The 20,407-nt window shown below is 44.5% G+C and overlaps 2 non-coding genes across 2 annotated transcripts; one reads left to right on the top strand and one right to left on the bottom strand.

Moving 5' to 3' along the window:
* Nucleotides 1–7,730: 7,730 nt before the first annotated feature.
* Nucleotides 7,731–7,868, bottom strand: LOC114811776. Its single transcript, XR_003759472.1, has one exon. It is a non-coding gene; the product is annotated as a small nucleolar RNA SNORA7 (small nucleolar RNA).
* A 559-nt stretch (nt 7,869–8,427) lies between these two features.
* LOC114811422 lies at nt 8,428–8,565 on the top strand. The gene has a single exon (XR_003759126.1). It is a non-coding gene; the product is annotated as a small nucleolar RNA SNORA7 (small nucleolar RNA).
* The last annotated feature ends 11,842 nt before the right edge of the window (nt 8,566–20,407 follow it).

The following is a 20,407-nucleotide window of genomic DNA, read 5'->3' as shown; positions in this document are numbered from 1 at the left end:
TAATGAGTAAATAATGCAGTCCTGTTCTTTAAGGGGTAAAAAGTGATCCTCTTTGGAATATTTTGATTACATTTTACAAATATCTAGTGCAAATGGCTGACAGCCCTCAACACTTATACCATTCAACTTTTGTACATATAGGTTTAAACACTATACTTATTTATTCACATTCATTTTTCCAACCTCTTGCTATTTTTCTCCCTGCTTCTACTGTATACATATGGTCTGTCTGACTCAGTTGAATGTAAGTTACTTGAAAACAAGAATTATGTCTTTTTTTAAATGGTATCTGTTAAGAGCTTACTGTGTGCCAAACACTGGGTTAGATATAAGGTAATCAGGTTGAACAGAGTCCATGTCCCACATGAGGCTCACAGTCTTAATCCCCATTTTACAGAACAGGGAACCGAGGCTAAACAATTTGCCCAAGACCACCCAGCAGATCATTACACTCTTTCATTCATTCATTCAATTTTATTTATTAAACATTTACTGTGTGCAAAACACTGTACTAAGCACTTGCGAGAATACAGTATAACAACAAATAGACACATGTCTGCTTACAATGAGCTAACAGTCTAAGTGGAAGACAGACATTAATATAAAAAAAAGTTAAATACATAAATAAATTACAGATATATACATATGTATACATATGTGCTGAGGAGATGGGAGGGAGCAAGGAGCAAGTAAGAGCAACGCAGAAGGGAGTGGGAGAAGCGAAGAGGAGGGCTTAGTCAGGAAAGGCTTCTTGGAGGAGATGACCTTCAATAAAGTTTTGAGATGGAGAGAAATTGTGAGGTAGGAGGGGGCAAGGTGATTAAGTGCTTTAAAGCCAATGGTGAGGAGTTTTTGTTTGTTGCGGCTGTGGATGGACAACCACTGGAGGTTCTTGACGAGTGGGGAAGCATGGCCTGAAGTCTCCTAAATGCTTAAAACAGTGCTCTGAATACAACAGGCACCCAATATATACTACTGAATGTATAAACCTGAATTTGAAAACCAAATCAATGAAGTCAATGAGTAATCTTGTAATTAAGGAAAGAGCTAAGAGGAAATAGACTCTTATATTATGCCCTGGGTATTGAGCAAAGTTCGTTCCAAGAACCTAATATTGCAGCAAGACTTTTCTTTCCCTGGAAGAGAGTTATATCTGATTCATACTCTGTAGTATCTGGGTAATTTGTCACTCTAGGACTGCCCCCAAACACACACCATAAAGCAGCAGCAGAAACAGTTTAGGTAGGTCTCCTCCTAGGGAAGCAGCATGGCCTAGTGGAAAGAGCACGGGCCTGGGAGTCAGAGGATGTGAGTTTTAATCCCAACTCTGCCACATGTCTGCTGTGTGACCTTGGGCAAGTCACTTAACTCATCTGGAAAATGGGGATAAAGACCGTGAGCTCCATGTGGGACAGGGACTGCCTAATCTATCTGGAATGCTGGCAGCTGTCTGTGGCCCCCACTACCTCAGGGGCAAGTGTGTTCATTCACATTCATTTATTCAATTAACTCTATGGAGTGCTTACTGTGTGCAAAGCACTGTACTAGGAGCTTGAGAGTACACTATAGCAATAAATAGACACCTTTCCTACACACAATGAACTTCCAGTCTAGAGTGTCCAGGAAGAGGGCAGAAATCAGTCAATCAATCAATCATATTTACTGAGTGCTTACTTGATAGTATTGCACTGTACTAATAACAATAATAGTATTTGTTAAGCACTTACTATGTGTCAAGCACTGTGCTGGGGTAGATAGAAGCAAATCAGGTCCCACCTGGGACTCCCAGTCTAAGTAGGGGAGAGAATAGGTGTTGAATCCCCACTTTGCAGATGAGGAAACTGAGGTTCAAGAGGAGTTAAGTGACTCACCCAAGGACACACAACAGCAGTGTGGCAGAGCCAGATATAGAACCCAGGTCTCTGATTCCCAGGCCCATGCTCTTTCCACTCGGACACCCTGCACTAAGCACTTCGAAGTGTACAAGTACAAATAAGTACAAGTTAAAGAGTGCAAGTAAGGATGGGGAGAAACCCAGCCTGCCACTGAAGAAGACCCCAGGCTCACAGCCTGGCTGAAGGAGGGGTGAATATCAAGTGTTTAGGGGGTACAGATCCAGGTGCATAAGCAACAACACAGAAGGGAGGGCAAGTGGGGGATATGAGGGATTAATTAGGGAAAGGTTCTTGAAAGAGATGTGATTTTAGTGGAGGGAGACTGTTAATCTGTCAGATTTGATGGGGGAGTTCCAGGACAGAGGGAGGAGGTGGGGAAGGGATCTATGGAAAGACAGATGAGATGGAGGTTCAGTGATTATGTAAGTGTTAGCGGAGCAAAGAGTGTGGTTGTGTTGTAGAAGGATAGGAGTGAGACAAGGTAGGATGGGGAGAGATGATTGGGTAATTCTAGTGTAATTGCAGCACGGTTAAAAATCCATCCTACACAACCTTGTTCTGATTCTTTTTTTTAATGGTGTTTGTTTACTACTTACTATGTTCCAGGCATGGTACTAAATGCTGGGATTGACACAAGCATATCTGGCTGGACTCAGTCCATGTCACCCATGGGACTCACAGTCTTAATCCCCCTTTTACAGATGAGATAACTGAGCACGGAGAAGTTAAATTACTTTCCCAAGGTCACAAAGCAGACAAGTGGTGGAGCTGGGATTAGAACCCAGGTCTTTTCTGACCCCCAGGCCCATGCTCTATCCACTAGACCAAGCTGTTCCTCATCCTGCTTCTCACTCTGCTGACCGGAGAAATTATTAGACGTTTACCAAGACTCATTCAATCTTAACACTGCTGTTATCAGAACTGCACTGGGGCTGACTACTCACAGCTATGTTCTTAAGCTTCCTAATTGCCCCATACATAGCTATACTTCATTTTGGAAGATTACACTACTGATTTCTACTGACTCACCATGCCTGTGAATGTGATTAAGAAAACCACTGTTCGCCGGACTCTTCTTTACGCTCCTTTCCATGTTGCTTGAATAGAAAGGAAGTTTCTTTCTACCTTAATGGGTTAGCCCCAAACAGGTCTTTCTTGCTCTGCAAGCCTTATACATATGATACTAGCACTAATGTGGCCATTTGCCATAGACTTTCAAATTGAGTAATCAATCAGCTCTCCTTCGCTGGCGCCTCCTCCCCCTCCCATCCTTTAACTGTTGGAGTTCCTCAAGGGTCAGTTCTCGGCCCTCTTCTGTTCTCCATTTACACTCACTCCCTCGGTGAACTCATTCACTCTCACGGCTTTGACTACCATCTCTACGCAGATGACACGCAGATCTACATCTCCGCCCCTGTCCTCTCCCCCTCCCTTCGGGCTCGCATCTCCTCCTGCCTCCGGGACGTCTCCACCCGGATGTCGGCCCGCCACCTAAAACTCAACATGAGCAAGACTGAGCTCCTCATCTTCCCTCCCAAACCCGGTCCTCTCCCAGACTTCTCTATCACCGTGGATGGCACGACCATCCTTCCCGTCTCTCGGGCCCGCGATCTCGGTGTCATCCTTGACTCGTCTCTCTCGTTCACCCCACGCATCCTATCCGTTACCGAGACCTGCCGGTCTCACCTTTACAATATCGCCAAGATCCACCCTTTCCTCTCCACCCAAACGTCTACCTTACTGCTACGGGCTCTCGTTATATCCCGGCTAGACTACTGTGTCAGCCTTCTCTCTGACCTCCCTTCCTCCTCTCTCGCCCCGCTCCAGTCTATTCTTCACTCCGCTGCCCGGCTCATCTTCCCGCAGAAACGATCTGGGCATGTCACTCCCCTTCTTAGACAACTCCAGTGGTTGCCTATCAACCTCCGCTCCAAACAAAAACTCCTCACTCTAGGCTTCGAGGCTATACATCACCTCGCCCCTTCCTACCTCTCCTCCCTTCTCTCTTTCTACCGCCCACCCCGCACGCTGCGCTCCTCCGCCGCCCACCTCCTCACCGTCCCTCGGTCTCGCCTATCCCGCCGTCGGCCCCTGGGCCACGTCCTCCCGCGGTCCCGGAACGCCCTCCCTCCTCACCTCCGCCAAACTGATTCTCTTCCCCTCTTCAAAACCCTACTTAAAACTCACCTCCTCCAAGAGGCCTTCCCAGACTGAGCTCCTCTTCTCTCTCTACTCCCTCTACCAGCCCCCCCTTTACCTCTCCGCAGCTAAACCCTTTTTTCCCCCTTTCCCTCTGCTCCTCTACCTCTCCCTTCCCATCCCCACAGCACTGTACTCGTCCGCTCAACTGTATATATTTCCGTTACCCTATTTATTTTGTTAATGAATTGTACATTGCCTTGATTCTATTTAGTTGCCATTGTTTTTACGAGATGTTCTTCCCCTTGACTCTATTTATTGCCATCATTCTCGTCTGTCCGTCTCCCCCGATTAGACTGTAAGCCCGTCAAACGGCAGGGACTGTCTCTATCTGTTGCCGACATGTTCATTCCAAGCGCTTAGTACAATGCTCTGCACATAGTAAGCGCTCAATAAATACTATTGAATGAATTGAGCATCACAGCCTGAGAAGCATTCTTGGGCCCATCAGTCCATCAGCGTGGCTCAGTGGAAATAGCCCGAGAGTCAAAGAGTCAGAGGTCATGGGTTCGAATCCCAGCTCTGCCATCTGTCAGCTGTGTGACTGTGGGCAAGTCACTTAACTTCTCTGTGCCTCAGTTACCTCATCTGTAAAATGGGGATTAAGACTTTGAGCCTCATTTGGGATCTCCTGATTACCCTGTATCTACCCCAGCACTTACAACAGTGCTCTGCACATAGTAAGCGCTTAACAAATACCAACATTATTATTATTATCATTAAATAAAGGAGAAGTGTGGCTCCATGGCAAGAGAACAGGCTTGGGAGTCAGAGGTCATGGGTTCTAATCCTGGCTCCACTGCTTGTCAGCTGTGCGACCTTGGGCAAGTCACTTAACTTCTCTGTGCCTCACTTACCCACTGAGTAAAATGGGGATGAAGACTGTGAGCTCTACGTGGGACAACCTGATGACCTTGTATCTATCCCAGGGCTTAGAACAGTGCCTGGCACAAAGTCAGTGTTTAACAAATACCAACGTTATTATTATTATTATTAAATGGTATTGATTGAGCTCTTACTGTGTGCATAGTACTGTATTAAATGCTTGGAAGAGTACAATATTGTCAATATGCACAGTCCCTGCCCTCAAGGAGCTTACGTTAAAATGAATCATAGGTCTGGAGACTAGAGTAGTAGAATATATACATCAGTGCTTAAGTGTTGTGGCCCTGGGGATTGGATGAATATCAAAAAGCTTACTGGAGAGACAGACATTAAAATAAATCATAGCTATGGGGGAGCAATAGAGTATAAGGATACTTAAGTGCTTAAGTGCTGCCAGGCTTGGGGTGAGGGGGGATCAAAGTGCTTAGGGGATAAAGGCTGCCTCATGGTCACAATGACTAGGTTAGAGAGATAAAGTTTAGTCAAGGAAAATTTCCTGGAGCTAATATGATTTTATTAGCCTCTCGAAGATGAGAAGAGTGGTGTGATGTAGACTAGACTTGTAAGCTCACTGTGGGCAGGGAATATGTCTGTTTATTGTTGGATTGTACTCTCCCAATTGCTTAGTACAGTGCTCTGCACATAGTAAGCGCTCTATAAATATGACCGAATGAATGAATAATGTGATAAGTGAAGGGGGATAGGCAAGGGAGGACGTGACTAAGAGGTAGGTGGCGAATGAGTTATACAAAGTGATCAGGGAGAACCCTGTCAAGGGCAGCTAACAGGACTGGTTGTAAGCTTCATCAGGAAGAGAGGGAGAGGAAGCTTTGGAAAACCGTAACTAACTTTACTGGAACAGCTCTTCTTGGAATCATTCTTTTTTTTTTTTTTAATTATATTTGTTGAGTGTTTATTGTGTGCCAGGCACTGAACTGAGGGCTAGGGTGGAGACAAGCTAATCAGATTGGACACCGTCCATGTGCTACGTGGGAGTCACAGTCTTAATCTGTACATTACAGATGAGGTAACCGAGGCCCAGAGAAGTGAAGTGATTTACCCAAGGTCACACAGCAGACAAGCGTCCTCTGACTCCCACGCTCTTTCAACTAGGCCACGCTACTTCTCGACTCAATTCTTGGAAACAATAAGATACTACTGGATTTCATTCTGAGAACTGGAAAGGACCTAGTACCATCAGCTCTAAGGTATTCAGTCAGGTCTCTCCATTTCACCAAGCCACACTGATCTCTTACTACAACCCAATGGGCACATTCCACCACTATCATCCACCTACTCTCCGTTACCTCGATATTGTCTATTCTGCCACGGACCCTTTGCCCTCATTCTCCCTTGGTCCTGGAAGGCCCTTCCACTTAATATCTGATGGACCACAACTCTCCCCACCTTCAAAACTGTCTTGAAATCACATCTCCTCCAAGAGGCCTTCCCACACTGAGCCCTTTATTTCCTCTAGCCACCCTCCCCTCTGTGTCAACTGTGTGCTTGGCTCTTTACCCCGTAAGCACCTGGAAACTCACCTCAGCCCCAAAATGCTTATGTGAGTATTCTTATACTATATTATTTCCTCTATCCCTACTTTATTTTAATGCCCATGTCTCCCTGTAGGCTATAAATTCCTGGTAGGCAGAGATTGAGTTTACCAACTCTGTTATACTTTCCCAAGCATATTGTACAAAGGTCTGCACACAGTATGTGCTCAATAAATATTATCGATTAATTGATTGTACAGGAGGTATATATGGGAGAGCCACTCCGCAGTAAGGACCATAATGCTCTTGCTTTCTTTTCATTTAGAAAAAATGGTTTAAATACCAGAAAAAAGATAAGGAGAAGTGACCACTTTTTTAGATGGAGTCTAGATGAATCCCCCAAAATCTGTGTTCATTTCCTAATTATATTATCATTATTAATCGCATTTATTGATCGCTTACTGTGTGCAAAGCACTGTACTACATTAGGTACCAAGGACTGCTGTGAATGTGGGCTAGGCCTGGCTTTATTTAACATTTCTTAAATGGTCTGGAAGAGTAGTCAAGAGAATCTATAGGTTTGCAGGAGACACTAAGCTCTCCAAAAGGAGAATGTCACGCTGAGAAAATTACTATATAAACATGTCATATAACTTAAAAAATGGACAGAAAATATTCGGTATGATCCAATATGAGCCAGCATGACGGAAAAACTACAACTTCAGAAATTGAAATCATTGACAGAATGATTTCAGAAGCAGCATGGCCTAATGGAAAGAGCACAAGCCTGGGAGTCAGAGGTCATGGGTTCTAATCCTGACTCTACTGCTGTGTGACCTTGGGCAAGTCGCTGGCTTCTCTGTGCCTCAGTTCCCTCATCTGCAAAATGGGAATTCAGTACCTGTTCTCCCTCCTACTTAGTTTGAGAGGCCCACGTGGGACCTGATTACCTTGTATCTTCCCCAACATTTAGCTTGTCACATACTAAGCATTTATCAAATACCACAATTATCATTACTATTATTAGACTGGGTCTTGTCTTATGCCATCTAGTCATTTCCGACCCATAGAGACGTCATGGACACATCTCTCGCAGAAGACCCCACCTCCAACTGCAATCGTTCTGGTAGTGGATCCATATAGTTTTCTTGGTAAAAATCCAGAAGTGGTTTACCATTGCTGCCTTTGATGCAGTAAACTCGAGTCTTTGCCCTTGACTCTCTCCCATGCCGCTGCTGCCCAGCACAAGTGAGTTTTGACTTGTAGCAGATGGCCTTCCACTCGCTAGCCACTGCCCAAGCTAGGAATGGAACGGGTGTGCCTCTGCTTGATTCTCCCTCCCGCAACCAAGACTGGTAGAGTACTGGAAACTCTCCAGGTACGACCCTGGTAGCCAGTGAAAAAGGCTAACAAATTAGTAGTATGATCAGAGATGGCAAAGCAAAGACCACAGTTTTGTCAGGATATAAACCTCAATTCACCCAAGGGGGGATTAATGATAATAAAACTGGCCACTGCATTTTAAGAAAGAGTTATAAAAGAGCTGGATCAAGGATAAAGGATCGAGATGCACCAAAGCCATCAGGGGATGGAACAGTACCTGGAAAATAATAGTTTAGAAATTTAGAACTCATCATTCTGGTGAGATGAAGGTTGGAGTTCACAAAAACTTGGGAGCAATGGACAGGGCAAATACAGAATTATCATTCACCTAATTCACAACACCAGGACCAGAGGGCACCTATTCGATGCTTAACGATGATAGGAGAGTGGCCCAGTGACCTGAGTGTCAAGGGACCTGGGTCCTACCACTTGCCTACTCTGTGACCTCGAGCAAGTGGTCTCTTATTTGTGCTTAACCCTAGTACGGAGCTTAGAACAGTGCTCTTTCACAATAGGTGCTCTTGATGAATCACTGCCTCCTGAATAGAATAGATCCCCTCTAGACTGAATAGCCCCTCTCAGGGTCACACCTGAAGAGTTTCCCGTACTCTACCAGCCTCTGCTAGGGTAGGGAGAGCCAAGCAGAGGCCTACCCATTCCATTCCTAGCTTGGGCAGTGGCTAATGAGTGGAAGGCAATCTGCTACAAGTCAAAACTTACTTGTTCTGGGCAGAAGCAGCATGGGAGAGAGTTGAGGGTGGAGACTCGAGTTTACTGTGTGGAAGGCAGCAGCGGTAAACCACTTCCAGATTTTTACCGAGAAAACTCTGTGGATCCACCACCAGAACGATTGCAGATGGACAGCAGGACGTTCTGGGAGAGAGGTGTCCTTGGTGTCGCTATGAGTCGGAAACGACTCGACGGCACAAGGCAAGACTGAAGAGAATAGATACCCTCTAGACTGTAAGCTCATTGTGGACAGGGAATGTGTCTGTTTATTATTGTACTGAACTCTCCCAAGAACTTAATACAGTGCTCTGCACACTGCAAGCACTCAATAAATATGATTGAATTAATGAGTGAATTACTTTTAGTCCATCAGTGCTATTTATTAAGTGCTTACTGTGTGCAAAGCACTGTACTACGCAGTTGGAAAAATACAACAGAGAGAAGCAATGTGGCTTAGTGGATAGAGCACAGGTCTGGGTAACAGAAGGACCTCAGTTCTAAATCCAGCTCCTCCACTTGTCTGTTTCGTGACCTTAGGCAAGTCACTCAACTTATGTGGGCCTCAGTTACCTGATCCATAAAAGAGGGATTAAACTGTGAGCCCCCCATGTGACACGTAGACTCTTTCCAACCGGATTAGCTTGCATCCTCCCCAATGCTTAGTACAATGCACGACACAAAGTAAGCGCTTAACAAATATCATTAAAAAAATGAAAAAAGAGTTAGTAGGCACATTCGCTGTCCACCAGGATCTTACAGTTTAGAGGGACTTTCATAGCTTCATTACTGTATTCCCCACTTCAAACCTCTACCATCTTCAGCCTATCCTACATATCGTATTTTTAAAATGTCTGTTAGAACACATGACTCCCTTCCTCAAAAACTTCCATTGGCTACTTATGTCTTTTCGTATAATAAGAACGATGATGGTATTTATTAAATGCTTACTACGTGCCAAGCAGTATTCTGAGCGCTGGGATAGACATATGGTTAGTGCTAGATACAAGGTTATCGGGTTGTCCCACTTGCGGCTAACAGTCTTGATCCCCATTTTACAGATGAGATAACTGAGACACAGAGAAGTTAAATGACTTGCCCAAAGTCGCACAGCTGATACCTGGCAGAGTCGGGATTAGAACACACGAACCCATCCAACTAACTCTTGACTATTGACCTGGAAACTCTCCCATTTCCACAAAAATCTTACTTTCACTTTTTGCCCCCTCTGAACCTAGCCTTAAAACTCTACTTTGCTCACAGATCTTTCCATCTTCAAGGCATTTCAGCATGGCCTAATGGAAAGATCACAAGCAAAAGACCTAGGTTCTAATCCCAGCCTGCCAATTGCCTGCCACGTGACCTTGGGCAAGTTACTTAATTTTTGGCTTCTCAGTTTCCTCAGTTACAAAATGGGAATTATACACCTGTTCCCTTTCTCCCTCTTAATTTTTTAATGGTATTTGTTAAATGCTTACTAGGTGCCAACCACTGGACTAAGTGTTGGGATAGGTCCAAGATAGGTTGGACACAGTCCATGTCCCACATGGGCCTCACAGTCTTAATCTCCATTTGACAGATAAGGTAACTGAGGCACAGAGAAGTTAAGTGACTTGTCCAAGGTCGTACAGCAGGCAAGAGGTGGAGCTGGGACTAGAACTCAGGTCCTCTTACTCCCAGGCCCGTGCTTTTTCTATTTGGCCACTTAGACTCTAAGCCCTACAGTGGACAGGCATTAGGTCCGACCTGATTATCTTGCAATTGGCTCTGTGTAATCAGGTTATCTTGCCCTTTATTTTACTATCTCGCACTTGGATCCGGGACCTTTGGGCATTTGACATTTGCCCCATCCTCAACCCCAAAGGACTTATGTCTTATGGCATTTAGTTGTCTACGACCCATAGCGACGCCGTGGACATCTCTCTCCCAGAACACCCCGCCTCCATCAGCAATAGCTCTGGTAGTGTATCCATAGTGTTTTCTTGATAAAAATATGGAAGTGGTTTACCTTCGCCTCTTCCCGCACAGTGAACGTCAGTCTCCGCTCTAGACTCTCTCCCATGCCGCTGCTTTCCAGCAGAAGGGAATTTTGTACATAGCTACAAATTATATATTATCAATTACTCATTTCTATGTAATGTCTGTCTCCCCCTATAGAGTGTAAACCCATTTTGGGCGGGGAATGTGTCTACCAACTCTGTTGTATTGTACTCTTCCAAGCACTTAGTACAGTAATGTGCACATAGTAAGTGCTCAATAAATACCATTGATGATGATGATGATCTTTCATCTACCCAAATGCTTAGTACAGTGTTCGGCACGTAGTAAGTGCTTAACAAATTCCCCGTTTTTTCTATCATTACCTTTCCCCTTTCAATCTGTCAAATCACATCCCTCGCCATCTTTTATAAAGCTATTTTTCAAGAGTATTAATAGTACAAATAATAGTATGTATAAAGTACTTATTGTGGGCAGAGCACTGCACTAAACTCTGGGAAAATATACACAAGTGGCAATTAGACATGATTGATGTTCCTCACAATCTAAATTGCTCTAGATTGTAAACTCATTATGGGCAGGGAATGTGTCTACTTATTCATTCAATAGTATTTATTGAGCGCTTAGTATGTGTAGAGCACTATTCTGTTGTATTGTACTCTCTCGGGTACTTAGTACAGTGCTCTGCACATAGTAAGTGCTCAAAAAATAGCATTAATTGACGTGGCATTCCCAAGTAAATCCCCACCAAAGCAGCCATTTCTTTGTTTGCTATCTTTTACCTTTTAACTTTGGCATTTATGTAATTATTCTTTTGCCTATTGTGTATTTCAATTCCTATTGTGTATTGCCTATTTTGCCTATTGTGTATTGAGTTCGAATCCCAGCTCTGCCACTTGTCAGCTGTGTGACTGTGGGCAAGTCACTTCACTTCTCTGTGGCTCAGTTACCTCATCTGTAAAATGGGGATTAAGACTGTGAGCCCCACGTGGGACAACCTGATTCCCCTGTGTCTACCCCAGCGCTTAGAACAGTGCTCTGCACATAGTAAGCGCTTAACAAATACCAACATTATTATTCATCAAATGTGACGAATAGGCAGCGTGGCCCGATGGATAGAGCAAGTGATTAGGAGTCAGAAGGGTCTGTATTCTAATCCCTACTCCGCCACTTGTCTGCTGTGTGACTTTGTGCAGGTCACTTCATTCTCTGTGCCTAAGTTATCTCACCTGTAAAATGGAGATTAATACTGTGAGCCCCATGTGGGGCACTGACTGAATCTACCCCAGCCTGGCACATAGAAAGAGCTTAACAAATACCATAAAATAGGTGTCCCCACTTGTCTACCTCATTAGACTGTAAATTCTTTGAAGGCAGGGATCATATCTATAACTTTGCAACCCACTCAGTAAGAGTTGATGACATTATTGGATAAATTGTATGTTACAGATATTACTAATCTTCTGCTGATAGTTTTCTGTTTTTCAGGGCTGTAGAAAACTAGAAAAACCAACTATTTCTCATGATATCTCCCCACAGTATTTCAAGTCTCTGGAGATGTGTTAAAGACTTTCTCATTGTCAGTTGAGTCAAAATTACAGTGACAAATGTCAGGGGAGAAGATAATAATAATAATAATGTTGGTATTTGTTAAGCGCTTACTATGTGCAGAGCACTGTTCTAAGCACTGGGGTAGAAACAGGGTAATCAGGTTGTCCCACGTGAGTCTCACAGTCTTAATCCCCATTTTACAGATGAGGTAACTGAGGCACAGAGAAGTGCAGTGACTTGCCCACAGTCACACAGCTGACAGTGGAAGAGCCGGGATTCGAACCCATGACCTCCGACTCCCAAGCCCGTGCTCTTTCCACTGAGCCACGCTACTTCTCTGAGATTGAGAAATATTTGTAAGGCTAGCAGAAGGCAGGATGGAGTTAAAGAATCTAGCTAAGCTTTTTGGGGGGTTTCTTTTAAGATCACTATGGGAATAATTAGAAATTCCTGGGCTTCAAGACCTTAAAGACATCAACATCTAAATAACAACAAATACACTTGGTGTTTTTCTGGTATTACCGAAAAACATGTTCAGGAATTGAATAAATCATTTTTTTTCTTCCTGGTTTTGATTTGTTTTACTATTGATTATTACATACAAGATCATTTAGGTTCACCTTTTTAATTCCTGTTATACTACTGAGTTTATTGTCATGTAAACACTTTCTATACTGATATTTTTGATTGCTTCTTTTGATTGTCTTCACTGAGTGCAGACCAGTGTAGTAAGTACTTGGGAGAGTACAGAACAATCAAATGGGTAAACACGACCCCTGACCATAAAGAGTTTACAGTCTAGTGGTGGAGAGAGCGAGAGATTAACAGAAATTATGGGGAGGGGAAGGGGCAGAACAGTGAGATATGTGCATAAATTCTGTGGGGCTGAGAGTGGGATGAGTATTAAAGTGCTGAAAGGGTTCAGACCCAAATACCTAGGCAATGCAGAAGACAGGGCAAATAAATTGGGGAAAAGAGAGGTTATTTATGGAAGGGTTTGGGGGGAGATATGCTTTTAATCAGTCATTTAGTGTTATTTTTGGAGCACTTACTGCGTGTAGATCATGGGGGGGGGGGGGAAGGGGAGGAGCAGGGTGGATAGGAAGTTCTAGGCCAGAAACTGAGGCACAGTGAGTAGATTTATGCTAGAGGACTGAAGTGTGTGGGATGAGTTACAGGGAACGTGTCTATCAACTCTGTTATTATGTGCAAAGCACTGAACTAAGGACTTGGGAGAGTGTTATATCTTACTCTCCCAAGTTTTTAGTTCAGTGCTCCGCACACAATAAGCTTTCAGTAAATTCAATTGATTTATTTATGAATTAGATAAGCAGACAGGACATTGTTATTATCAAGTATCAGTTTGACATCAATTCAAATGTTTTAAAAATCTCTGCTTCTACATATAAATAGATAATATTTTGATGAGAGATGCCTCAGAGAGATCAATCCATTATTTGGCATTTATTGAACCCTTACAGTTCGTAGAGCTCTCTTTATTAAATACTTGGGAGAGTACAGTGCAAACAGGTAGGCATAGATAATCCCTGCCCTCAAGGTGTTTATTCATTTATTCATTTAATCATATTTATTGAGTGTTTATTGTGTGCAGAGCTCCGTACTAAGTGCTTGGGAGAGTACAGTACAGCAATAAACAGACATATTCCTCGGCTAGTGAGTTCACAGTCTAAAGAGGGAGAGACAGACATCCATATAAGTAAATAAATTACAGATATGTACACAAGTGCTGTGGTGCTGGGAGGAGGGGAAGAACAAGTAGAGGAGAAGGCAGGCATTATTACAAATTAAAGCTGGATATGTACATAAGATGCCGGAGAAGGGGTGAATATTAAAAGTGCTTAAGAGGAGCAGACCCAAGTTAACACAGGAGAGCTTATACAGGGAAGTGAAGGTTTAGTTGGCCTCTTGGAGATGTGATTTTAGCAGGACTTTAAAGTTGGGGAGAGTGGTGGTCTGTCAGATATGAAGATGGGGAAGGGGGATGAGTTCCAAGCCAGGGGGAGGATGCGGGCGAGGGGTTGATGATGAGAAAGATGAGATCAAGGCAAGTGAGCTGATTAGTGTTAGAATAGTAAAGCGTGCAGGCTCGGTTGTATTAAGAAATCAGAAATAACAAAGAATATTTTACCCAGGTAAAATAGGAGAGGGAGAGCAGACTGAGTACTTTAAAGCTGTTGGAAAGAGTTTCTAAACAGAAACTCTAAACAGATGGAGAGGTGGTTGGGCGATCACTGGTGATTTCTGAGGAGCGGGGAGACGTGGACTACAAGTTTTGTTAGAAAAATGATCTGGGGAGCAGAGTGAAGAGAGAGAGGAGGCAGGGAGGTCAGTGAGGAGGCTGATAAAGTAGTCAAGGCAGGATATGATAAATGGGATATGATCAGCAGAGAAGCAGTCTGGGAGAAGCAGCACAACTCAGTGGAAAGAGCAAAGGCTTGGGAGTCAGAGGTCGTGGATTCTAATCGTAGCTCCACCACTTTATCAGCTGTATGACTTTGGGCAAGTCACATATCTTCTCCGTGCCTCAGTTACCTCAACTGTAAAATGGGGATTAAGACTGTGAGCCCCACGTGGGACAACCTGATTACCTGGCATCTACCCCAGTACTTAGAACAGTGCTTGGCACATAGTAAGAGCTTAACAATACTATCATCCTATACTATTATGGAGAGGAAAGGACAGATTCTAGAGATTTTGGTAAGGCAGAACTGACGGGATTTGGTGACTGACTGAATAAAGGAAGTTGAATGGAAGATGTGCCGAGGATGATGCCAAGCTGACAGACGTGTGAGACAGGAGGAATGACGGTTTGCCTTCTTCCCTCCTACCTTCCCCTGGCTCGTACACTCCCTGCTGGGCCTCCCCCCGCCGTGTGGCTCTGCTCCTTGGCCTTGACTCTGTTATTGGGGAATGCAGGAGAAATAAAAAGGAAGGTGTGAGGGTGGGAGGAGGGTCGCTGGGATGTTCTGGGCTGGGGTCACGGGTACAGAAGGATTCATTCATTCATTCATTCAATAGTATTTATTGAGCGCTTACTATGTGCAGAGCACTGTACTAAGTCCTTGGAATGTACAAATCGGTAACAGATAGAGACAGTCCCTGCCCTTTGACGGGCTTACGGTCTAATCGGGGGGAGACGGGCAGACAAGAACAGTAGCAATAAATAGAATGTAAAAGAACATCTTATTAAAACAATAGCAAAAAGAGGGCACTGGCAGAGTTGGGAGCACAGTCAGAGCACTGGTTGCAGATAGATGGAGGAGTTGAGGAACCAACTGCTGTAATGGACGCCTCACATCTCCCCACCCTCCCCCTCCCCCTCCCCCCTACTCCCTGAGTTGGCCCCTTTCCGCCTTCTCTCTGCCCCCGTTATCTCCACACTCTGTCCACCCTGGTCCCTTAAATCCCCACTCCCCAGTTTCAACGACTCCAGATGTTCACCCTAATTCAAAACTCCATTCCCTGAGACTCAGATTGTGAGCCTCCTAAGAGACAGGCCCATTTCTAATTCCCACCAGTGTATTCTCTCCTAGCGTTTGATACTCTGCACCCAGTAAGCGCTTAATCGGTACTATTACTATTACGTCACTAATGGAAAAGTCTCAGGGAGGACAGGATTTACGTGGAAATATAGTTTGTTTTAGACCTAAGTTGGAGTAGCAGTGGGACATCTGAGTTGAAAATGAGAAGCAGCGTGGCTCAAGGGAAAGAACACGGGCTTGGGAGTCAGAGGTCATGGGTTCGAATTCCCGGTCTGCCATTTGTCAGCTGTGTGACTGTGGGCAAGTCACTTAACTTCTCTGTGCCTGAGTACCGTCATCTGTAAAATGGGGATTAAGACTGTGAGCCTCATGTGGAACAACCTGATTACCCTGTATCTACCCCAACGCTTAGAACTGTGCTTTGCACAAAGTTAGCGCTTAACAAATACCAACGTTATTTTTATTATTAAATGTCTAAAAGACAGGAGGAAATGTGAGACCGGAGAGTCAAAACTAAGCTCTGAGAGACTCACAGTGGTTAGGGGTTGGGAGGCAGAGGAGGAGCCAACGAAAAACACTGCCAAGGAGCGGCCGGAACGGTAGAAGCGGAACAAGGAAAGGACAGTGTCAGTGAAGCCAAGGTTAGATAGGATTTTTAGGTGACAGTGGTGGTCCACTGTGTCAAAGGCAGTGCTTGGATCAGCATGGAAACAAGTTTAGGATCATTTTTATTATTACCCTTCTAGACTGTGAGCCTGTTGTTGGGTAGGGATTATCTCTATCTGTTGCCAAATTGTACTCTCCAAGCACTTAGTACAGGGCTCTGCACACAGTAAGTGCTCAATAAATATGATTGAATGAATGAATGAATTAGTAATCGTATTTATTGAGTGCTTATTGTGGGCAAAGCACTATACTAAGCACTAGGGAGAGTACAATATAACATCAACCACATTCCCTGTCCAAAACGAGCTCACATTCTAGAGGGGAAGACAGACATTAACATAGATAGATAGATAGATAGATAGATAGATAGATAGATAGATAGATAGATAGATAGATAGATAGATACATGATAGATAGATAGATAAACATATATATGTACATATATGCCGTGATGAAGGGACAGAGGATGAATGAGGAGCAAGTAAGAGTGGTGCTGAAGGGAGTGGTGGAAGAGAAGAGGAGGGCTCAGTCAGGGAGGGCTTCCTGGAGGAGATGTGCCTTCAAATAAGGCTTTGAAGTGGGGGAGAGCAATTAAAGGACAGATTCTAGAGATGTTATGAAGGTGGAACTGATGGCATTTGGTGACTGACTGAATATGAAAGTTGAATGAAAGATGTGTCGAGGATGAAACCAAGCTGACAGGCTTGTGAGGCAGGAAGAATGGGAGTTTGCCTTCTTTCCCCCCACCCTTCCCTGCCTCGGACACTCCATGCTGGACCTTACCCCTGCCCTGTAGCTCTGCTCCTGGACCTTGACCTGGTTCTTGGGGAATGCAGAGAGATGGAAAGGAAGAGTTGGACTTTGGATTTGAACAGAAGGAGGTCATTTGTCACCTTAGATAGGGCAGTTTCTGTGGAGCGGAGAGGCCACAAGGCAGATTGCAAGGGTCAGAGAAAAGAACTGTCAGAGAGGAAATGAAGGCAGTGGGTGGAACAACTCACTTGAGGAGTTTGGAAAGAATTGGTAGAAGGGTGATGGGGTCATGCGGTCAAGGGTGGATTTTTTAGGATAGGGGAATGTAAGGGTGAGTTGGACGCTGGATGCGCTTTGATTCTATGATTCTATTTACCTTGAAGATATCTATGCCAGACTACTTGTTTTGTTCTGTTTTCTTTTGCTTTGCTGTCTGTTTCCCCCGTTGAGACCGTGAGCCCGTCACTGGGCAGGGACTGTCTCTATCTTTTGCCGAATTGTACATTCCAAGCGCTTAGTACAGTGCTCTGCACATAGAAAGCGCTCAATAAATACTATTGAATGAATCAATGAACTCTGCTTTGGAAGTCTTTCCTCACTGGGGAATTTGGAAGTCTTTCCTCACTGGGGAATCGGCTGTGGGGGCGGGGAAGGGGGTGATTTTACTGTCGGTTTCTAGCCGGGATCAGCCCTGCCATTGAAGAGACCGTTTGCTGATGCTGAGCCAAGCAGCCTGCACCAACCCGTCTTATACGCTCTGATGCCCCTGCCATTTTCAGGCTCCTCTTCATTTGTGCAGACAGCTGTGCTTTTTGGTGGTGATGTAGTAGTTCTCTGTTGTGCCTTTTGTTTCTCAGTTTTGTTTTGCCACTTATTCTCTGCAGTAAAAACCCGACGCTTACTAAGCCATTCCAAGCATCAGACGCAACAACGAAAAGAGAGAGGGCACAGTGGTGTCTTCTGTAGTTGAGGTCTGAGATCTGCAGAGTTCTCTTCTAGTGCCAGGGTTGCATCCTTGTAGAGCCCGGTGTTAAAGAAAACCAATATTGTAGGGCTCACAAAGTAACATGCTGTGTATACACAAACCTTTTCATCCCACTAGATTGTAAACTAGATGCAGAGACTGCAACTACCTACTCTACTCCCCAAAGTGCTTCTTATAGTGCTCTGTACAACAAGCTCTCAAAGTGCAGCGTGGTCTAGTGGAGAGGGCATGGGCCTGGCAGTCAGAAGGACCTGGGTTCTAATTCCACTCCACCACTTGTCTGCTATGTGACTTTGAACAAGTCTCTTAACTTCCCTTGGTCTCAGTTACCTCGTCTGTAATTTTTTTTCATGGACTTTGTTTAGCGTTTACTATGTGCCAGGCACTGTACATTAAGCACTGGGGTGCACGCGAGATAATGATAGCAATAATAATAATGATGATGGCATTTGTTAAGCGCTTACTATGTGCAAAGCACTGTTCTAAGTGCTGGGGAGGATACAAGGTGATCAGGTTGTCCCACATGGGGCTCACAGTCTTAATCCCCATTTTACAGTTGAGGGAACTGAGGCACAGAGAAGTTAAGTGACTTGCTCAAAGTCACACAGCTGACAAGTGGCGGAGCTATGATTAGAACCCATGACCTCTGACTCCCCAGCCCGGACTCTTTCCACTGAGCCACGCCGCTTCTCTATCAGCATGTCTCAGTGATAATCAGGTTGGACGTAGTCTATGTCCCATATGGGACTCATAATCGATCCCCATTTCACAGATGAGGGAGCTGAGGCACAGAGGCGTTAAGTGGCTTGCCCAAGGTCACACCGTAGACAGATGGCGGGGCCAGGATTAGAACACAGGTCCTTTTCCCTCCCAGGCCTACGCTCCATCCACTAGACCACTCTGCTTCTGGGGATTAAAATGGGGATTTAGACTGTGAGCCCCATGCGGGACCTGGACTGTGTCCAACCTGATCAACTGGTATTTTACCCCAGTAGCTAGCAAAGTCCCTGGCAAGTACTAAGCCCTTAACAAACATCATAAAAAATGCCACTTAATCGCCCGGCACTGCATCACCCTGTATCTATTCATTCATTCAAGTGTGTTTATTGAGTGTTTACTGTGTGCAGAGCACCGTACTAAGCACTTGGGAGAGGGCAGTACGAGAACAGACACATATATTCCCTGCCCACAACGAGCTTACAGTCCAATAATAATAATAATGGTAGTATTTAAGAGCTTATTATGTGCCAAGTACTATTCTAAACGCTGGGAGGGGATACAAGGTAATCAGGTTGTCCCATATTGGACTCACAGTCTTCATCCCCATTTTACAGATGAGGTCACTGAGGCACAGAGAAGTGAAGTGACTTGCCCAAAGTCACACAGCTGATAAGAGGCAGAGTCGTGATTAGAACCCATGACCTCTGACTCCCAAGACTGCACTCTTTCCACGGAGCCACGCAGCTTCTGTGACGGCGGGGAGACGGACCTTGATGTCCATTCATGTCCACGTTGTGGGGAGAATGTTCCATAAATCTACTGTCACGTTCTAGCCGAAATGGAGTAAAAGGTTGTTAGGGCAGGACCAACGTTGTTGTCGTCTAAGCCCACGCTGCATCAGTTCTGCTTGCTAGCTATTTCGCAGTACATGCCACGGGACTCTGGGCGACTGGGCCAGGGGGTAGATGGTTCATTCATTCATTCATTCAACAGTATTTATTGAGCGCTTACTATGTGCAGAGCATCAGGAGAGCCTGTCAAAGCTACCTGCGGAAGCACCTGAAGTGGGAATCCTACTGGCAGTAAAACAAACTATTTCCTCTAAACTTTGCTATCCGAGATTGCTCTCCTTGTGGGCTGAGGTAATGATCCAGAAAATGTGCGCTACTGTATTTTCTTTTGATGAAGTGTGCAAGTAATCTTCTCTCCATAGCACTCCCACAATCTCACCACAGTCTTTTAACCAAAAGACAACTCTATATGGTAATATTAAACTAAGGTGGAATTTTACCCCATGACATTACCGTAAATCTTTCCACTTTGCGTTGCCTTCCTTTTGGTGTTTACGGGAACCCTGGAACAAAACTCTCCCTCTGGTCTATACAGTTAGTTTTTATGCAAAGAAGGACTTAAAAGTGATGGGATTTTCTTTCCAGAGATGAATTTTTCGTTCCGTTTTGGAGATGGCCTGTCAATCCCTTTAAATTTTCCAAGTGAAAAGCCTCATAAATGTCTTGGATTGTGCTCTTGAGTTAGTTTCCCTTCCATGACTACTATTACCAAGCTTGGAAGCGTATTTCCAGGTTGCAAAATGAGTCATCCATTTCACAAAGTCAGTGTCACATTTACCATACGCTCTCAATTACCATA

This window comes from Ornithorhynchus anatinus, chromosome 4 (genome assembly GCF_004115215.2).
Source record: "Ornithorhynchus anatinus isolate Pmale09 chromosome 4, mOrnAna1.pri.v4, whole genome shotgun sequence".
NCBI classification, from domain to species: domain Eukaryota; kingdom Metazoa; phylum Chordata; class Mammalia; order Monotremata; family Ornithorhynchidae; genus Ornithorhynchus; species Ornithorhynchus anatinus.
Note: the sequence above shows the minus strand (reverse complement) of the source record. Positions and strands in the feature narration are given on the sequence as shown.